The sequence below is a fragment of the Mandrillus leucophaeus genome, unplaced genomic scaffold, assembly GCF_000951045.1.
Source record: "Mandrillus leucophaeus isolate KB7577 unplaced genomic scaffold, Mleu.le_1.0 Scaffold559, whole genome shotgun sequence".
Taxonomy (NCBI): domain Eukaryota; kingdom Metazoa; phylum Chordata; class Mammalia; order Primates; family Cercopithecidae; genus Mandrillus; species Mandrillus leucophaeus.
This window is the reverse complement of record NW_012106019.1, coordinates 487,004-504,625: the sequence shown is the minus strand read 5'-3', so window position 1 is coordinate 504,625 and position 17,622 is coordinate 487,004. Positions and strand designations below refer to the sequence as shown.

General features: G+C 42.2%; 1 protein-coding gene and 1 pseudogene across 4 annotated transcripts in view; one reads left to right on the top strand and one right to left on the bottom strand.

The window, feature by feature from the left end:
* Positions 1-17,622, top strand: part of SLC4A4 (solute carrier family 4 (sodium bicarbonate cotransporter), member 4) — a 365,688-nt gene that overhangs the window by 59,818 nt on the left and 288,248 nt on the right. The gene's annotated exons all lie outside the window — the stretch shown is intronic.
* LOC105552474 lies at positions 4,536-9,961 on the bottom strand (annotated as a pseudogene).

Below are 17,622 nucleotides of genomic sequence, written 5' to 3'. Positions count from 1 at the left end.
CCCTCCCCTCCCCTCCCGTCCCCTCTCCTCTCCTCTTCTTTTGAGATGGAGTCTCACTCTGTCACCCGGGCTGGAGTTCAATGCTGTGATCTCAGTCCACTGCAACCTCCGCCTTCTGGGCGCATGCGATTCTCCTGCCTCAGCCTTCAGAGTACCTGGGATTATAGGCACATACCACCATGCCCAGCTGATTTCTGTATTTTTAGTAGAGACAGGGGTTTCACCGTGTTGACCAGGCTGGTCTTGAACTCCTGTCCTCACATGATCCACCAGCCTTGGCCTCCCAAAGTTCTGGGATTACAATCGTGAGCCACCGTGCCTGTCCTCCGTCCTCCATTTCTAAGGCATTGTATCATTCAGTGGTTGTTTAACAACCTTAGACAAAATCTAAGGTGTAACAACCACTGAATGATAGAGTGGTCCAAGAATACAGTGATACAGTGGTCCAAGAATTGAACCAACTCTTTTTAACCTGTTTTTTTTTCCATTTTCTTTCTTTTTATATGTGATACAAATAAAATATGACTGTGTTATTTTCATAGTTTAAACAATATGGAAAATAAAAAGCTATATGATACAGAGCATAAATAATGGAGCAGAAAGTAAAAGTCTCTCTTCAGTCGTTTTCCCTGAGCCTACTGAAGAGTTATTCATCTACTCTCTTCTCTTTGGATTTACATGCATTTAAATGTATATGTAGAAATATACTAAGTTGTGTTTTGCAGTAGTTATAAGTTGACTTGTCTCATGTATAATGATCAATAAGCTGTTAACCTGAAAATTCACTTTGTACCTCTTAATGGCATGCAGCATTTCTATGTTAAAAGAAACATCTGGAAAAATGACAAAACTCTACGTTCCTGAAATTTATTTTTATTCAGAGTTGGGTGTATTTTTTCTTTTGGGACCATTAGTACTTTTATACATGGTAGACTAAATTATAATATTTTAAAAATCAAAAGATATTTGGGGAGATGGAAATATGATTTGATGATTTCTGCTGATTATGTGTGCTGTCTCCTTAGTATTTTCTTAATTTAAAAAAGTGGTTAACTTATGTGTGTTTGGCATATTTTTGAGTTGATAATCTCAAATAATTATTCACTTATTACACATACACATTAAAAGTGTTCTGTCCTTGCAGATCTGTCATTTCACAGACATATCATTTTGCCTTGTTGGCTAGGTGATAGAAAATAAAGGGCAGAACATAAGAAATTATCTTTCATTGGATATTAGTTCGTTCTTTCATCTGGATTTTAAAGTATTATTGGAAAAAATATCCTTTAATCTTCTAGTAAAGATAAGGTAAGTTTTTACAATGTATAGGTTGTTTGTAGGACTGAGAAGTATTGGAAATATATCTTGGCTCAACTAGTTGGCCACCCTTGAGAGCCAGTAATACCAAGTGGCCAAACTTAGTTGCACCCAGTGGCAAGAGACGTTCTGAGGTTTCCCATGTATTGGGAGGAGGCCTAAGACAAAGAGGTCCTTGTAAAACTCAGCTAGAGACTTGGCTGTGGGACAGAGTCCTAGAAGAATCTGCATTAACTGTGCCCTGCCCAGAGGCATGCTGCTACAACCTTTGTGCTGGGAACCACCAGCATCATGGAATGAGTTTGCTTCTCCAGGTAGACACTCTGAGCTTCTTTTGCTTACTGGCCCTGTTACTCCCCCTGAGCACTGGAGCTGCCGTGTAGCATCATACGTCTTCTCTGTGAAGTCATATTACACAGAGATGGTTAGAAACTGTCTGATCTTTGTTTTCATGTGTGTAGTTGTTGCTGTAGAAGATAATTACTTATCCTTACATCTACCTTTCTGGCTTGATACACACACACACACACACACACACACACTTTGGCAAAAGGAATTAATGTATTGGTGAATCTTTTTTTTTTTTTTGAGATAGAATCTAGCTCTGTCGCCCAGGCTGGAGTGCAGTGGCGTGATATCGGCTCATTGCAACCTCTGCCTCCCAGGTTCAAGTGATTCTCCTGCCTCAGCCTCCTGAGTAGCTGGGAATACAGGGAAGTGCCACCACCCCTGGCTAATTTTTGTATTTTTAGTAGAGATAGGGTTTCACCATGTTGGCAGGGCTGATCTTGAACTCCTGACCATAAGTGATCCGCCTGCCTCAGCCTCCGAGAGTGCTGGGATTATAGGCTTGAGCCACCATGCCCAACCAGCATTGGTGAATCTTATGTATAATTTAGCATTGGTGAATCTTATGTATAATTTTGAAATTTATCAATACATCCATTTCTTTTGGCAAAGTATAAAGAGCATAGGATTTCAAATTCTGCTTCTGCCACTTAATAGTACTGTGACCTATCTGAGGCTCTGTTTCCATTTTCATTCCCCGTCTTGGTTGAGGCTTGCGAGCTTCAAATGAGATAATGTATTTAAAAGCGTTTTGTGAACCATGAACTGCCACACAAATGTTGATTATTGTTATTATTTTAAATTTAGTCTCACTGATATAATAAAACGTTAGTAATAAATGCCCCATGAGTTGTCTTAATTCCAGAGAAGACATGTGAACTAATATACAGGTCATCAAAAGGCATATTTATATAAGGGCTACTGCTAGGCAGTGTCAATCACGGGTGTGCTAATTTCATACTGGGATCTGCAAGCAGCCTTACTTGGAGAAAGGAGGAGGCACAGAACAGAGATAAATAAAGGCTTAGTTTCTGCACAGCCTTGTGAAAGACTGTTTTAAGGTTGGTGGTGTTTTATAATTTATATTGATGCTTAAAGACTAACATTTATCAGTTTTTAAAAGAATAGTTTTATAAGTCACCAAATATATAAATATGGTCAAATGTGTATTCCACACTTTTCAGAGAAATTATCTAGCTCTTCTGGCAACAGTGAGAGCCCTTTGCTTACACAGTCAACAACACAGGAAAAGAGATTCAGTTTTCCTATGACAAGTTTCACATCCTGGAAAATGTTTATCAGTTGAATGCTGGGGCCATCTCTAGGTTAGAAAGTATCAACAGGAAGTAGTTCAGGTTCAGATATGGGTAGGTTCTGTGCTTCCTAGTTTGGAGAAGGGTTTCTGATGATGAGATGGGACTTGGTTTTCATTCTTCTGGCCTCATAGATGAGTGGCCAGTTTCATTTCATTGCTTGGCTCTATCTTCAGTTTATGTGCTTACTCTTTCCATTGAAAACTCCTTTAACTCTTCAGCTGAAAATGTTCTGTAGGGTTCAACTTTAGAGAAATCTTAGCAACTTTTATTTATTAGTCTAGCTATTATGTTTATTTTCATAACATCTTTTCTGAAGGAGAATATCTAACACCTCTAGGTGTTCATAATGTGAGCCTCATTTATATTTTCAGAGAAAAGTTTTATCTTGACTTTGAATGAACTATTGAATAAGCTGAGTTAAGAGACTCTCATTTTTGCTGTCCATGAGGTAGAAAAGTGGTGTGAAGGATGTATGACTTCAGCCAGTTGGCTACTGACCAGTCTTTGTATTGTTTACGCCATAGGAAACAGGGACTTTGGAGACAGGTGCTAAGGAAATGAATAGTACTTTTTTGTGTGTGTAGTTGTAGGAACCACTGTATACCCTAGAACTCTTTATTAAGAACTTACACTTATGTAATTGAAGACACATTGATTGAGCTACAGGTACCTGGTCAGGCATTGATTGAGAGACCTGTACCTGGTCTCAGGTTGCTCTGTATAGAGGTTCCCCAGGCTGTTAGGAGCTGGGAGACTGCTTGGCCTGGACAGGACCCAGAATAAGAAGCATGGTACCTCCTACAAGACTTCGAGTAGGCTGTGGGCTTCAAGATGGCTTTTAGGATGATCAGAGAGGTCAGGAGTGTAGGTTTAAGCCAGGGCCCAGGGCCAACATTCCCTGAGATGAGTCAAACCTCAACCCTCTCTGGGTTTCTAGAACAAAGGCTAGGTGTAGGGAGCCAGCACTGTGGAGAGGGCAGGGGGCATGTCTGTAGGCATTGCTGGAACTGGGGGAGATTGTCAGAGTGGCTGGGGTAATGGTTGTATAATTTATGCAGTTGGGCCTTCCTGCGTGACAGTGGGAGGTTGAATGCCCCTTATGGGAAAGTCATGCACCATGGTTGGGCTGAAACAGCCAGCCAGAGGGCGTGGGGGCAGTGGCTCTGCTGGGGTGACAAAAGTAGGCAAGGAAAGCCACTTGTTGCACACACCCCATTTTGATCAACTGCTTTCATGCAGGATGAGGCAGGGATAGGATCATTTCTCAGACCCAGGTGTTGATGTTATCTTAATTCTTTAGTCTGGAAGAACTTGATGAGAGGGCAGGAGGATGATAAGAATTTCCTTAATCAAACCCATTTTTCATGTCTCCTAGGGCTACCCCTTCATCTGCCCATCTCCAGAGAATAATCTGACTGCTCTCACTTCTCCAGCTTTTCTCACAAGGCAGTTGTTACTGGACTGCTGAGGGAAGTGGAAAGGAGGCCTGGGAGGGGGCTCTGATGGTGGCACCCAATCTACAGGGTCTAGAGTCAGGGTGAAGGAGGTCAGGGACTAGCGGCTGCCATAGTATGGGCACGCGGCCAGGCTGATGATGAGCAACGTGGCCAGGAAGAGGGTGGCTGTGAGCTGCAGCCGCAGCAGGACTGCTGAGATCATGGCATGGACCACCAGCGAGCAGGACACAACCAAGAGGCATGTGATGCTGCTGCCGTGCTTCATGACAGTGGACATGAGCAGTCCGTTTAGCCCTAGCTCAGCACCACAAGTTCTGCTCATGCTGACAAGCCTTCCAGGAGGCCTGGGCCGGAGCCACCAGCAGATGCAGATCTAGATTCAGGAGCACACCAAAGACATTTAGAATGTCTAGAGGCAGACATTCTAAAGTGCCAGGGGCAGCTGCCGTCTCTTCATGAGCAGCTCTGTATGCAGCGACGACAGACCTGAAATGAGGCAGTCCAGGATGAGGAGCAGCAGGCCCAGCGGATTGATATGTAGGGGCCTGGGACTGGCAGCAGCTTCTGGAGGGGGCCCAGGAAGGGTGTTCTCAAGGTCTTACGGGCCGTCTGGTGGATAAGCAGGCCCCCGCAGCCATCAGCAGCAGTAATGCTAACCCCTGAGGTGCAGAGAAGCAGTGCTGGAGGCAGAGACAGTGGAACAGGGCCCGCTTCCAATCTTGAAATTGCTCAGCACCTGATAGGTGCCGGGGTCCATGTCAGGCTGAAGATAGATCACCAGGTTGTTGTTTGTGCCACAGATCAGGGCTGATAGTGTGAAGACAGCAGCTTAGTGCCAGAGTGGGGGCCCCTTACAGCCATGCTTGCCAGCTCACTATAAGGGAGAAAGTGCTTAACAGTAGTTTGGTCAACTCAGCTCCACAGCTGAGGAGGGCTGGAATTCCGGGCACCTGGCTGTCCACGTGGCACAGTGCCAGCATGGGGGATGGGCACCATATCCATACGTGGCAGTGGATAGGAGTAGCATCAATGTCCAGTACACTCATACCCACCCCAGACCTTGAGTGGCCCGTGTAGTTAGCAAGGGGAGTGGGATTGCACCACATTTAGGGGAAATCAAGTTATGGAGCCAGCTCCCAGTAGGAGGAGCCATGGAGCATTGCCAGAGAGGATACTGAAGATCAGAGTCATTTGCCAGGGCTTGAAGAGTAAGGGACTGGTGGCCCTTGAAGCCACAGCCTTGGCGCCAGTCTGATGGAGTTAGGGGAGGGAAGAAGGAATCCAGGGTGCAGGCTGACAAGCCACTGTGCACACTCTGCAGGAAGGGAGGCAAGGATAAAGGCAGCATGAAAGTTAGAGAAACAAATGGATGACAGCCAGGGAAGCCAGATAGTGTCTCTACCTGCAGGCCCCAGCTCCTTATTCTGCCTCCCTCATTGCATCTAGAGCTATTCGGGCCCTTGCATAGTGAGTGCAAATAGTCAGTCTTTCAATGTCCTCTCCATGTTGGGCACAGCATAGCCTGAGCTGCATAGATTGTCAGCGCAGGTGCCCCTTGCAAAGCCCAATACTACTGTTGCCTTCAGTTTGGCCACCACAGCCAGCCAGGAATTCCTTGAGGAATGGGGAGGACAACAGCGAGCCATCCCGGCCCGCTCTGCTGTTGACTTTGTCTTCCATGTGCCACTGCAGGCGCTCCAGCTGGTTCTTGAGAAATGCCAGGTCCTTAAGCTTAGGCAGAGAATCCTTGTCATCTGTCACCTTCCCCGCCAAACTTCTGAAGAGCACTTTCTATAAGTCAAAAGTAAGACAGTCTTAGTTTTGTTCTGTATATTTGATGTTTGGTGCATTGCAAAAGATGGCATAGCTTAGTAGGATGTTATTTTATTTCAGTTGCAAAGTAGGAAGGGCATTGGTAATTGTAGAAATGGGGAGGAGGTACATACATGAATCTGAGGCTGTATATTTAGTCTTCTGAGCTTTGGAAATAGAGATGATTTTTTTTTTTTCAGTTTTAGCAAAGGAAGTATTGTAAAATTTCAGAAACAATCAGGCTATTGATAAAGTATGCTTAAGTGGTAGAAAGAGCAATGCACTGAGAATAATGATTTTTAAAAAAATCTTGATTCTGCTAGTAACTTGCTGAGCCTGGACAAGTCCCTTAATGTCTCTGAACCTCTGCTTTCTTTCTTATAAAATCATATTTCTGTATAACCTAAAAGGTCCCTTCCAGACCTAAAATTCTGTGACTCTGATTTTTCTCTATGGTCACAATGATTCTTTGCTTACTTCCACAGAATATGAAGGTAACGGATATCCCTTATCAATGAAAATTACCTTTGAAAGTATAAGGCAGCAAACTGTGTTGCAAAGGGGATGTATGGAAATGGGCTGTAAATCTTGAACCTAATGGGGTTGCCTATGGCTCATTCTCTTTGGTGTGCACTACCTGCAGTGTTGACTCCTGGTGTGCTGTGATTCTGGAAGAGAGGCACTTGGTCTTGAATGTGTAGTTTTTGACAGCCTGTTTCTAGATGGGACACGCATCTAGACACACATCATTTCAACGGTGACCTTCAAGGGCAATGATGCCCCAGCCTTCAATGTGTAACTCTTAGGTAACACATCTAAAATTGGAATTTGGCAACCATATAGGAAAAGAGGATAATGTCATGTTAGGCCAAAATAGGGTATTTTGGGGATGGAAAACATCAAAGTCTATACTCTACCCAAGTATAGATTTTGGTAAATGGATTTTAGATAGATTGTTTTTCAAGCTCCTTTATGTTTCCTTAGACTTTTTCACTTTTTGTAGTAATCACTTTTTTTCTGATGTTTACAATGTTCTATTATAAATGGAGCTTACCATCTGCCATTAAGGAAAGTATAAAAATCAGGCAGTGCTAGTCTTTTTCTCTCCGTAAAGTAATTTCCATCAGATATCATTTTCCGCTGCTTTAATCTCTTCTGCGAATGTGGTAGTGATCTTAAGTTATACAGCTTGTAAAGTGAGGCACATTACAGATACAAATCTGAGGATTTAGCTGGGCAAGGGAGGGAGAGATAAATGGTAAAAAGGGAGGTAGAGACGTTTATTGATAACTCATGTAATGCTTCCTTGTGAGTAAAGAAAAGCAGATTGGTCATCTATAATAAAATGTAGCCCAAATGGCATTTGCACAGTTGTAAGGTTTATTTCACAGCAAATCAGTATGCCTATTAGCATTTCACACATATCCCTGTCTCTCTGTCAAGAATGTTTGCAGATTCTTTGTTGTTCATGCTTAAAGGCACTTCTTATCTTCTGGTGTCTTGCTAATGGACCTCCTCTTGAAAAACAACTCTTCCAGTCTACACAGATGAATCTCTTCATGACTACTCTGTTTCAGTTTTTGATTAGCTCCTCAGGAATCACAGTTTCTGTTAGGATTAGCAGAAAGAATAAGATGGGAGGCCGTAATTTTACATTGTAATTCAGGATCAAAATCATAGACTTTGAAGTATTCCTGCTCCTTCTAAACAGAATTGCAGCTATAGCATCCTGACAGGTGTTTTTCAAATCTCTTTTTCTTCCCTTCCTCTTCTTCTTCTACTTCCCTTTCTTCTTCTCCTCCCTCCCTTTTTTCCTTTTTCCCCTCCCTGCCTCCTTCTGTCCTGCCTTTCTTCTCTGTATTTTAAGTACTTCCAATAAAGACACAGACACTTGTCTGCATCTTGAAAACCCCAGATTCAGTTTCATCAACATCTATTGAATGCCTGTTACATTCTTGATTCTGTGCTAGGCCTATTCTTATGCATTGTCTTATTTAATCCCCATAATAATTATTTGAAAAAGCTATTTCATTCCCATTCCATCAATGAAGAAACTTGGGCCTGATTCACAGAGCTAGTATGTGGCAGAGGCTGAATGTGAAATTAGATCTTCTGAATTCTTCCTTTACTGGGTAGAAACTCTGCTTCATATGGTAAGTTGTATTAGGGTTCTCCAGAGAAGCAGAACCAAGAGGATATATGGAGATATACGTGTGTATATATATTTATCATAGGAATTGGCTGTTGTAATTATGGAGGCCAAGAAGTCCCACCATCTGCTGTCTGCAAGCTTGAGACCAGGGAAAGCCAGTGGTGTAATTCATTCTGAATCCAAAAGCCTGTGAATTGGTGGGCCAATGTCCTGGTCTGAGTCTGAAAGCCCAAGAACCAGGAGCGCTGATGTCTCAGAGCAGGAGAAGATGCATGCCCCAGCTTAAACACAAAGGTGAATTCACCTTTCCTCCATCTTTTTGTTCGATTTTGTCCCTCAACAAATTGGATGATGTCCAAGCTCATTGGTTGGGCAACCTTCTTTACACAGTCTACTGATTCAAATGCTAATCTCTTTCAGAAGAGGCAAACCTAGAATAATGTTTTACCAGCTATCTGGGCATTCCTCAGCCCAGTCAAGTTGACATATAAAATTAATCATCACAGAATTGCTATTATAAAAGGAACTATACCTTAGTGTGGAAGTGAGACAGCTATGATTAAGTGAGAACTTGTGACCAGATTCTGGGTCCAGATTCTAAATGACTGATTCAGCCTTGGGCAAGGTTTTGACCTTGTATTTTAGACTCTTTACTGATTAAAAAGAGATAGGAAAAGTTGTCTTAGAAGAGTCTTAACCTATAGCTGTCTGTATTTACTGCAGAACCTTACTTTGATAAAATTTTAATTTTGTGGACAGCTTGGAACTCTTTAGTTGGGAAATAAATTCCAGCATAGTTGTTTTTATAGCACTGCAATTGATAGAAGTTATATGATCTAAATCAATTGTTAACAAATGTGCTCAATTACTGGGCAGAATCTTATTTGATGGGATTATCAATACATATTTGTTGAATACCTACTGTGTGACTGACACTTTACATTCATGAGCTCATTTAACCCTTATATCATTTCTGTGAGTTCTCAATTACTTGCCTCAAAGATGATAAAAATGAGGCTCAGAAGAGTTAAATAATTTTTCCAAGGTCACATAACTAGTAGGTGAAGTTGGGACATGGATCTTTGAATGCACAAAAATAGCACAATTATTACTAGTGTGGGATTTTGAGTTAGATTTAAGTTCCAGTTCTGTCTCTTACTAGCAGTGTAACCTTTGGCAAGTGACTTGATCTACCTAAACCTTCATTTTTAGATTGAGCTACTTAAGAGGTCTGTTCCATTCTAAAGATTCAATTGCAAGTATCTCTTTAGCATGGCCTGACATAGTAAGTGAGGTATGCAATGGCACCTGCTTATAAGGGTTTAGCATGTTAAATGAGAGATGAAGCATAAAGATGAAATGTGAGCATTTTTTTCATAATGTATGCTAAAATGTTAAATCATGCAGTTTTAGCAAAAGATACTAGTGTGGTGCATGTGTTATATTAGACAGAACTTTGGAGTAGAGCTGGGATATGCAAAACCTTTCCCCGTCTTTACCACTAGCACACTGTGAATCTCAGAGCATGTTATTTCACTTCCATGTCCTCTGTGTGTCATCCGTTCATGTATTCATAAAACATCTACAGAGAGACAGCAGTGTGTCCAGGCACACTGTACGAGGAATCTAGGAGCTGGAAAAGGAGCTAACATGTGGCATCTGTTCCCGTCATGGGCCAAAGAACACCCTAATGGGAGGAGAGACAGATGTATGAAGACTTTGTAATGCAGTGTGAAAAGTGGTATTGTAGTGTTCAGAGCCAGGGGAGGCTTTATGGAAGAGGTGACAATTGAAGAAGCAATGAAGATGAGAAGGGACTCTGCATTATTCATCTTTATAGTAATATTTCCTAAAGCATTGAGTGCCATGCCCAACACATAGTAGGCACTCAGTAGTGAATTGGATACTGATTTGCAAGGCGGACTTGTTTCCAACATCCATTCCTTCCTGTGTTTCTTGTTAAAGCTCCTCTACCTCTTGAGGGAGCTCCACAGGGACTCGGTTCAAGTCCCTAATTCTCTTAGTGACAGTACACCAGGGTGGTTAAGAGCATAGGCTCCGAAGTCAGACTTCCTGGTTTCAGTTTCTGTCTGCTATTTGTTAGCTGTCTGACCTTGAGCAGTTACTAAGCTTTCTGTGCCTCTGTTTCCTTATCTATAAAATGGGATAATAGGCTGGGTACGGTGGCTCACACCTATAATCCCAGCACTTTGGGAGGCCGAGGCAGGCGGATCATGAGGTCAAGAGATTGAGACTGTCCTGGCCAACATGGTGAAACCCCGTCTCTACTAAAAATACAAAAATTAGCCGGGCGTGGTGGCGCTCGCTCCTGTAGTCCCAGCTACTCGGGAGGCTGAAGCAGGAGAATCGCTTGAACCTAGGAAGCGGGGGTTGCAGTGAGCTGAGATCGCGCCCCTAAACTCAGTTTGGCAACAAAGCAAGACTCCGTCTCAAAAAAAAAAAAAAAAAAAAAAAGATAAGATAATAATACCTAGCATTATTAAATGGAAAAAATTAAATGCAAAGAACTTTGAATGGGGACTAAGCACTAAGAATAGTAATTGCATAATGAATGTTAGCAATTTTTATTTTTCATTTTGATACATTTTGCACTGAGTTCATTTATTAGAGTTCCACTTCACAAATACTCAGTTACCTGCAAAAATAGAATTTTTCTGATTGACAGTGGTCAAAAAGAAAAGGTGACTTATTTTAGGAAAGATGTTGCTTTTTCTTCGCCTGCTCTTGCTTTAAAGCATGGATCATAAGGTCCTAGTTAATGCCACAAGGAGCTCACATGTATTTTGCTAATTATAAGTCATGCTTCTCAGTGGCCCTTTTAACCGTTAAAATGACCTCTGGTTTCTGATTTTTCTTTAGTCTTTATTAATAGTTAACAAACTGTTTAATGCGTGGTAGGAAAGCCAAGTAAGCCTGAAGCATTTAGAAAATGGCATGTGAATTAGTTGTAAACTGTTTCAGTAAACGTTAAATGGGTGGCAATTACTTAAAGTGATTGCCTAAGTTTCATTAAAGTACTTAAAAGAAAAATATGTGCTTAATGCTGCTTTAATTATAAGGAACTTATTAGAGTAGCTTCCATCTAGGGTTTACCAAGTTAGACTAATTCATAACCTCACCTAGGGCATTTTATACACATGCATTTTATACACATTTCTGATTTCACCCCTCACCCCCTGCCTCACTGAGACTCAAACCTGGTAATCTGTGTTTTTAATTATTTCAGGTGAATCTGCCAATGAGACCTGGTTGGAAAACACTGCTCAGGTGTTGTCTGGTTAAAAGCTTGCTTTCGATTTTGCATTCAACAATTGGAAAAAGCTCTTAAAGATTCTTCAGTATAACTGGTTACCAAGGGTTAATCATGGTGAATATAGAATGAGACTAGCTGAGGAAATGGAAGTCTGTGATTTTTGATTGCCTTGTTAAATTGTCAACAGCAGCAGTACCACCATCATTGATTGGGTTATGGCAGGAAATGCTATAGTTAGATTTGCTACAAATTAGTTTAGATAGAGAGTATGGGTGAAAATAAGGTAATCTTATCAGATGTTGTCTGATAAATGGAAGCAGTACATTTATCAGCAGAGTTGCAAAAGAAATGTTGAGTACACCTTTGAAACAAGGTTGCCTGCCGTGGATTATAGCCAACATAAGTATTCTCAAGGTGTGTGGAATCAATAAAAACCAAAGGTGTCAAGATGAAAAGAGCAGTCAGCTTGTATAGGTGCCCACAACTACTAATCATAACTTGATAGGTGTGGAAAGAACTGCTGAATACCCTCCCTCCCGCACTGCCCCAACTATGGCACTGCCCTAGATAGCCTTCTAAAACACACACCTGATTGTGCCACTCCCTGCCCGCAACCCTCAATACTTTTCTATTCATATGCTGGGATAAAGTCTAAATGCCTTATCAAAGTATATAGGGCCATTCACGATTTATCTACTATGTACTTTTATAGTCTTCGTTCTCTTCTCTTGCCACATTTTCATGCTATATGCTCAAGCCAATTGAAGTCTGTACATGTAGTCTTCCAAAGTGCTTTTAGAAAAAAAAATCATATACCACATTATTCTGTGATAGACCCTAACACAGTGCCTAGTAGGGGCTCAATATACATAGTAGTTGTTTAATAAATGTTTATTGACAAATGAATAAATCAAAACACAATTACTGTAATGATCTCGTTACATGTGGATGTTTCCCTTTTGGGATGTAAGCCCATCCAGAGCACTATAGTGTGCACAGTTACTGGCACATAATAGATAGTCATTAAGCATTTATGGGGATCTGGCAAAATGGCCAAATAGGAACAGCTTTGGTCTGCAGCTCCCCGAGACCAATGCAGAAGGCGGGTGATTGCTGAACTTCCAACTGAGGTACCTGGTTCATCTCACTGGGACTGGTTAGACAGTGGATGCAGCCTATGGAGGGTGAGCAGAAGCAGAGGAGGGTGTCGCCTCACCCAGGAAGCTGGGGGACTCCCTCCTCTAGCCAAGGAAAGCCATGAGGGGCTGTGCTATCTGGCCCAGATACTACGCTTCTCCCATGGTTTTTGCCATCTGCAGACCAGGATATTCCCTCATGTGCCTACACCACCAGGGCTCTGGGTTTCAAGCACAAAACTGGGTGGCTGTTTGAGCAGATGCCAGGCCAACTGCAGGAGTTTTTTTGTTTCATACCCCACTGGTGCCTGGAACCCCAGTGGTGCCTGGAACCCCAGTGAGAGAAAACCGTTCTCTCCCCCTGGAAAGAGAGCTGAAGCCAGGGAGCCAAGTGATCTTGCACAGTGGATCCTACTCCCATGGAGCCCAGCAAGCTACGAACTACTGGCTTGAAATTCTTGCTGCCAGCATAGCAGTCTGCAGTCGACCTGGGACACTCAACTTTGGTGGAGGGAGGGGTATCCACCATTACTGAGGCTTGAGTAGGTGGCTTTCGCCTGACCATGCTAAGGACTGGAAGTAACTCAACACAGCACGGCAAAGTGGCTGTGGCCAGACTGCCTTTCTAGATTCCTTTTCACTGGGCAGGGCATCTCTGAAAGAAAGAAAGGCAAGAGCCCCAGTCAGGGGCTTATAAATAAAACTCCCATCTCCCTGGGACAGAGCACCTGGGAGAAGGGGCAGCTGTGGGTGCAGCTTCAGTGGACCTAAACATTCCTGCCTGCTGGCTCTGAAGAGAGCAGCAGATCCTGACAAGGAGGGTTCTCCCAGCACAGTGCTTGAGCTCTGCTAAGGGACAGACTGCCTCCTCACATGGGTCCCTGATCCCCATGCCTCCTGACTGGGAGAGACCTCCCAACAGGGGTTGACAGACACCTCATACAGGAGGAAGGAGCAGGCAGGAATCTTCACTGTTCTGCAGACTCCACTGGTAATATCCAGGCAAGTAAGGTCTGGAATGGACCTCCAGCAAACTCCAGCAGACCTACAGGAGAGGGGCCAGACTGTTGGAATAAAAACTAACAAACAGAAAGCAATAACATCAACATCAACAAAAAGGACCCCCACACACAGAAACCCCATCCAAATGTCATCAGTCTCAAAGATCAAAGGTAGATAAATCCATGAAGATGAGGAAAAGTCAGCACACAAATGCTACAAATTCCAAAAACCAGAATGCCTCTTCTCCTCCAAATGATCACAACTCCTTTCCAGCAAGGGCACAAAACGAGACAGAGAATGAGTTTGACGAATTGACAGAAGTAGGCTTCAGAAAGTGGGTGATGACAAACCCCTCTGAGCTAAAGGAGCGTATTCTAACCCAATGCAAGGAAGCTAAGAACCTTGACAAAGGGTTACAGGAACTGCTAACTAGAATATCCGGTTTAGAAAAGAACATAAATGACCTGATGGAGCTGAAAAACACAGCACGAGAACTTCGTGAAGCATATACAAGTATCAATAGCCAAATGGATCAAGCAGAAGAAAGGATATCAGAGATTGAAGATGAAATTAATGAAATAAAGCATGAAGACAAGATTAGATAAAAAAGAATGAAAAGGATTGAACAAAGCCTCCAAAAAATATGCGACTCTGTGAAAAGATCAAACTTATGATCGATGGGGTCCCTGAAAGTGATGGAGGGAATGGAACCAAGTTGGAAAACATATTAAGGAAATTATCCAGGATAACTTCCTCAACATAGCAAGACACGCCAACGTTCAAATTCAGGAAATACAAAGAACACCACTAAGATATTCCTTGAGAAGGGCAACCCCAAGACACATAATCGTCAGATTCTCCAAGCTTGAAATGAAGGAAAAAGAATGTTAAGGGCAGCCAGAGAGAAAGGTCAGGTTACCTACAAAAGGAAACCTATCAGACTAACAGGAGATCTCTCTGCAGAAATCCTACAAGCCAGAAGAGAGTGGGGCCCAATATTCAATATTTTTAAAGAAAAGCATTTTCAACCCAGAATTTCATATCCAGCCAAACTAAGTTTCATAAGGGAAGGAGAAATAAAATCCTTTGCAGAAATGCTAAGGGATTTTGTCACCACCAGGCCTGCCTTACAGGAGCTCCTGAAGAAAGCACTAAATATGAATAGGAAAAATTGGTACTAGCCACTGCAAAAACACACCAAAATATAGAGACTAGGGACACTATGAAGAAACTGCCTTAACTAATGTGCAAAATCACCAGCTATCATCACGATGACCAGATCAAATTCACACATGACAATATTAACCTTAAATATAAATGAACTAAGTGCCCCAATTAAAAGGCACAGATTGCCAAATTGGATAAAGAGTCAAGACCCATTGGTGTGCTGTATTCAGGAGACCCATCTCACATTCAAAGCCACACATAGGCTCAAAATCAAGGAATGAAGGAATATTTACCAAGCAAATGGAAAGCAAAAAGCAAACAAACAAACAAAACACAGGAGTTGCAATCCTAGTCTCTGATAAAACAGACTTTAAGCCAACAAAGATCAAAAAAGACAAAGAAGGGCATTACATAATGGTGAAGGTATCAATGCAACAAGAAGAGCTAACTATCCTAAATGTATATGCACCCAATATAGGAACACCCAGATTTATAAAAACAAGTTCTTAGAGAACTAAAAAGAGACTTAGACTCCTGCACAATAATAGTGGGAGACTTTAATACCCCACTGTCAGTATTAGATCAACGAGACAGAAAATTGACAAGGATATTCATGATTTGAACTCAGCTCTGGACCAAGCAGACCTAGTAGATATCTGCAAAACTCTCCACCCCAATCGACAGAATATACATCTTACTCTAAAATTGATCACGTAATTGGAAGTAAAATACTCCTCAGCAAATGCAAAACAGTGGAAATCATAACAAACAGTCTCTTAGACCACAGTGCAATCAAATTAGAACTCAGGATTAAGAAACTCACTCAAAACCACACAAGTACATGGAAACTGAACAACCTGCTCCCAAATGAATACTTGAGTAAATAACAAAATTAAGTCAGAAGTAAATAAGTTCTTTGAAACCAATAAGAACAAAGACAAAATGTACCAGAATCTCTGGGGCACAACTAACACAGTGTTTAGAGGGAAATTTATAGCACTAAATGCCCAAAGGAGAAAGCAGGAAAGATCTAAAATTGATACCCTAGCATCACAATTAAAAGAACTAGAGAAGCAAGAGCAAACAAATTTAAAAGCTAGCAGAAGAAAAGAAATAACTAAGATCAGAGCAGAACTGAAGGAGATAGAGACACGAAAAACCCTTCAAAAAATCAATGAATGCAGGAACTGGTTTTTTGAAAAGATTAACAAAATACATAGACTGCTAGCCAGACTAATAAAGAAGAAAAGAGCCTGCCTTCCAAGACTGTGGAGGAAATTCCACAAGATAGTAATTATTACAATAAAGATGTCGAAAAGCAAACTTTCAACAAGTTGAGTTGAAAAAAATCTAAATGGCTTTTATTAATGATTCATGAATTGGGCACCATCCCATCCGTAAAATAGAAGGAATTCCAATGAGCAGAGCAGAGAGGGTTGGTTTTATAGGCAGAAAAGTGGCGAAGAAGCAAAAAATAGAGAACAAAAAGTAGATTGTTCATTTTTTTTAAACTTATTTTTATTTATTTATTTATTTTTAATGATGGAGTCTCGCTGTGTTGCCCAGGCTGGAGTGCAGTGGTGTGATGGCAGCTCGCTGCGGCCTCATCCTCCTGGGCTCAAGCGATCCTCCCACCTCAGTCTCGTAAGTAGTTGGAACTGCTGGCATGCATTACTGCACTCGGCTAGTTTTTTAGTTTTTTGTAGAGACAGGGTCTCATTATGTTGCCTGGGCTGGTCTGGAACTCCTGGGCTCAAACAGTCTTCCCACCTTGGCCTCCCAAGGTGCTGAGATTACAGGTGTGAGCCACCACACCCAGCAAATTGTTCATTTCAGAGTTACTTTCCTTATAGGGTTAGAATAGAGGGGACTTCATTATCATACTGGCTCAGATAAACTGGGTCCCTTCTGATTGGCCACTGTGAATATCTTATTTTTTGGAAAGTTGGCTCATTTTAAAGTTCAATTTGATTACAGGGCACCTAGAACTAGTGACTCCATTCTGGTTTGGTTTGCTCTGTTGGGCCTAGTCCAGGAGCTCAGTTGAAAACAATGGCCTCCCACAATTTTTATTTAAGAAGATAATAACAATTGTTAATGCTTACTGGAGGCTATTTCATTTAATTCTCACAGTAGTCTTGAACGACATAGTTTCCATAATTACCCCCAATTTGTACATGGAGAACCTGATACACCAGGATGTATGTCAATGCACTTTGAAAACTCAAGCCCGAATTAGCTGGGCGTGGTGGCAGGCACCTGTTATCCCAGCTACTTGGGAGGCTGAGGCAGGAGAATAGCTTCAACTCGGGAGGCGGAGTTCGCATTGACCTAAGATTGCACCACTGCACTCCAGACTGGGCGACAGAGCAAGATTCCATCTCAAAAAAAAAAAAAAGGAAAGAAAAACAAAACTCAAGCCTGGTGGCCAGGCACAGTGGCTCGTGCCTGTGGTCCCAGCACTTTGGGAAGCTGAGGTTGGTGGATCACCTGAGGTCAGGAGTTCGAGACCAGCCTGACCCATCTCTACTAAAAATACAAGGATTGACCAGGCCTAGTGGTGTGTGCCTGTGGTCTCAGCTACTCGGGAGGCTGAGATAGGAAAATTGCTGGAGCCTGGAGGGCAGAGGTTGCAGTGAGC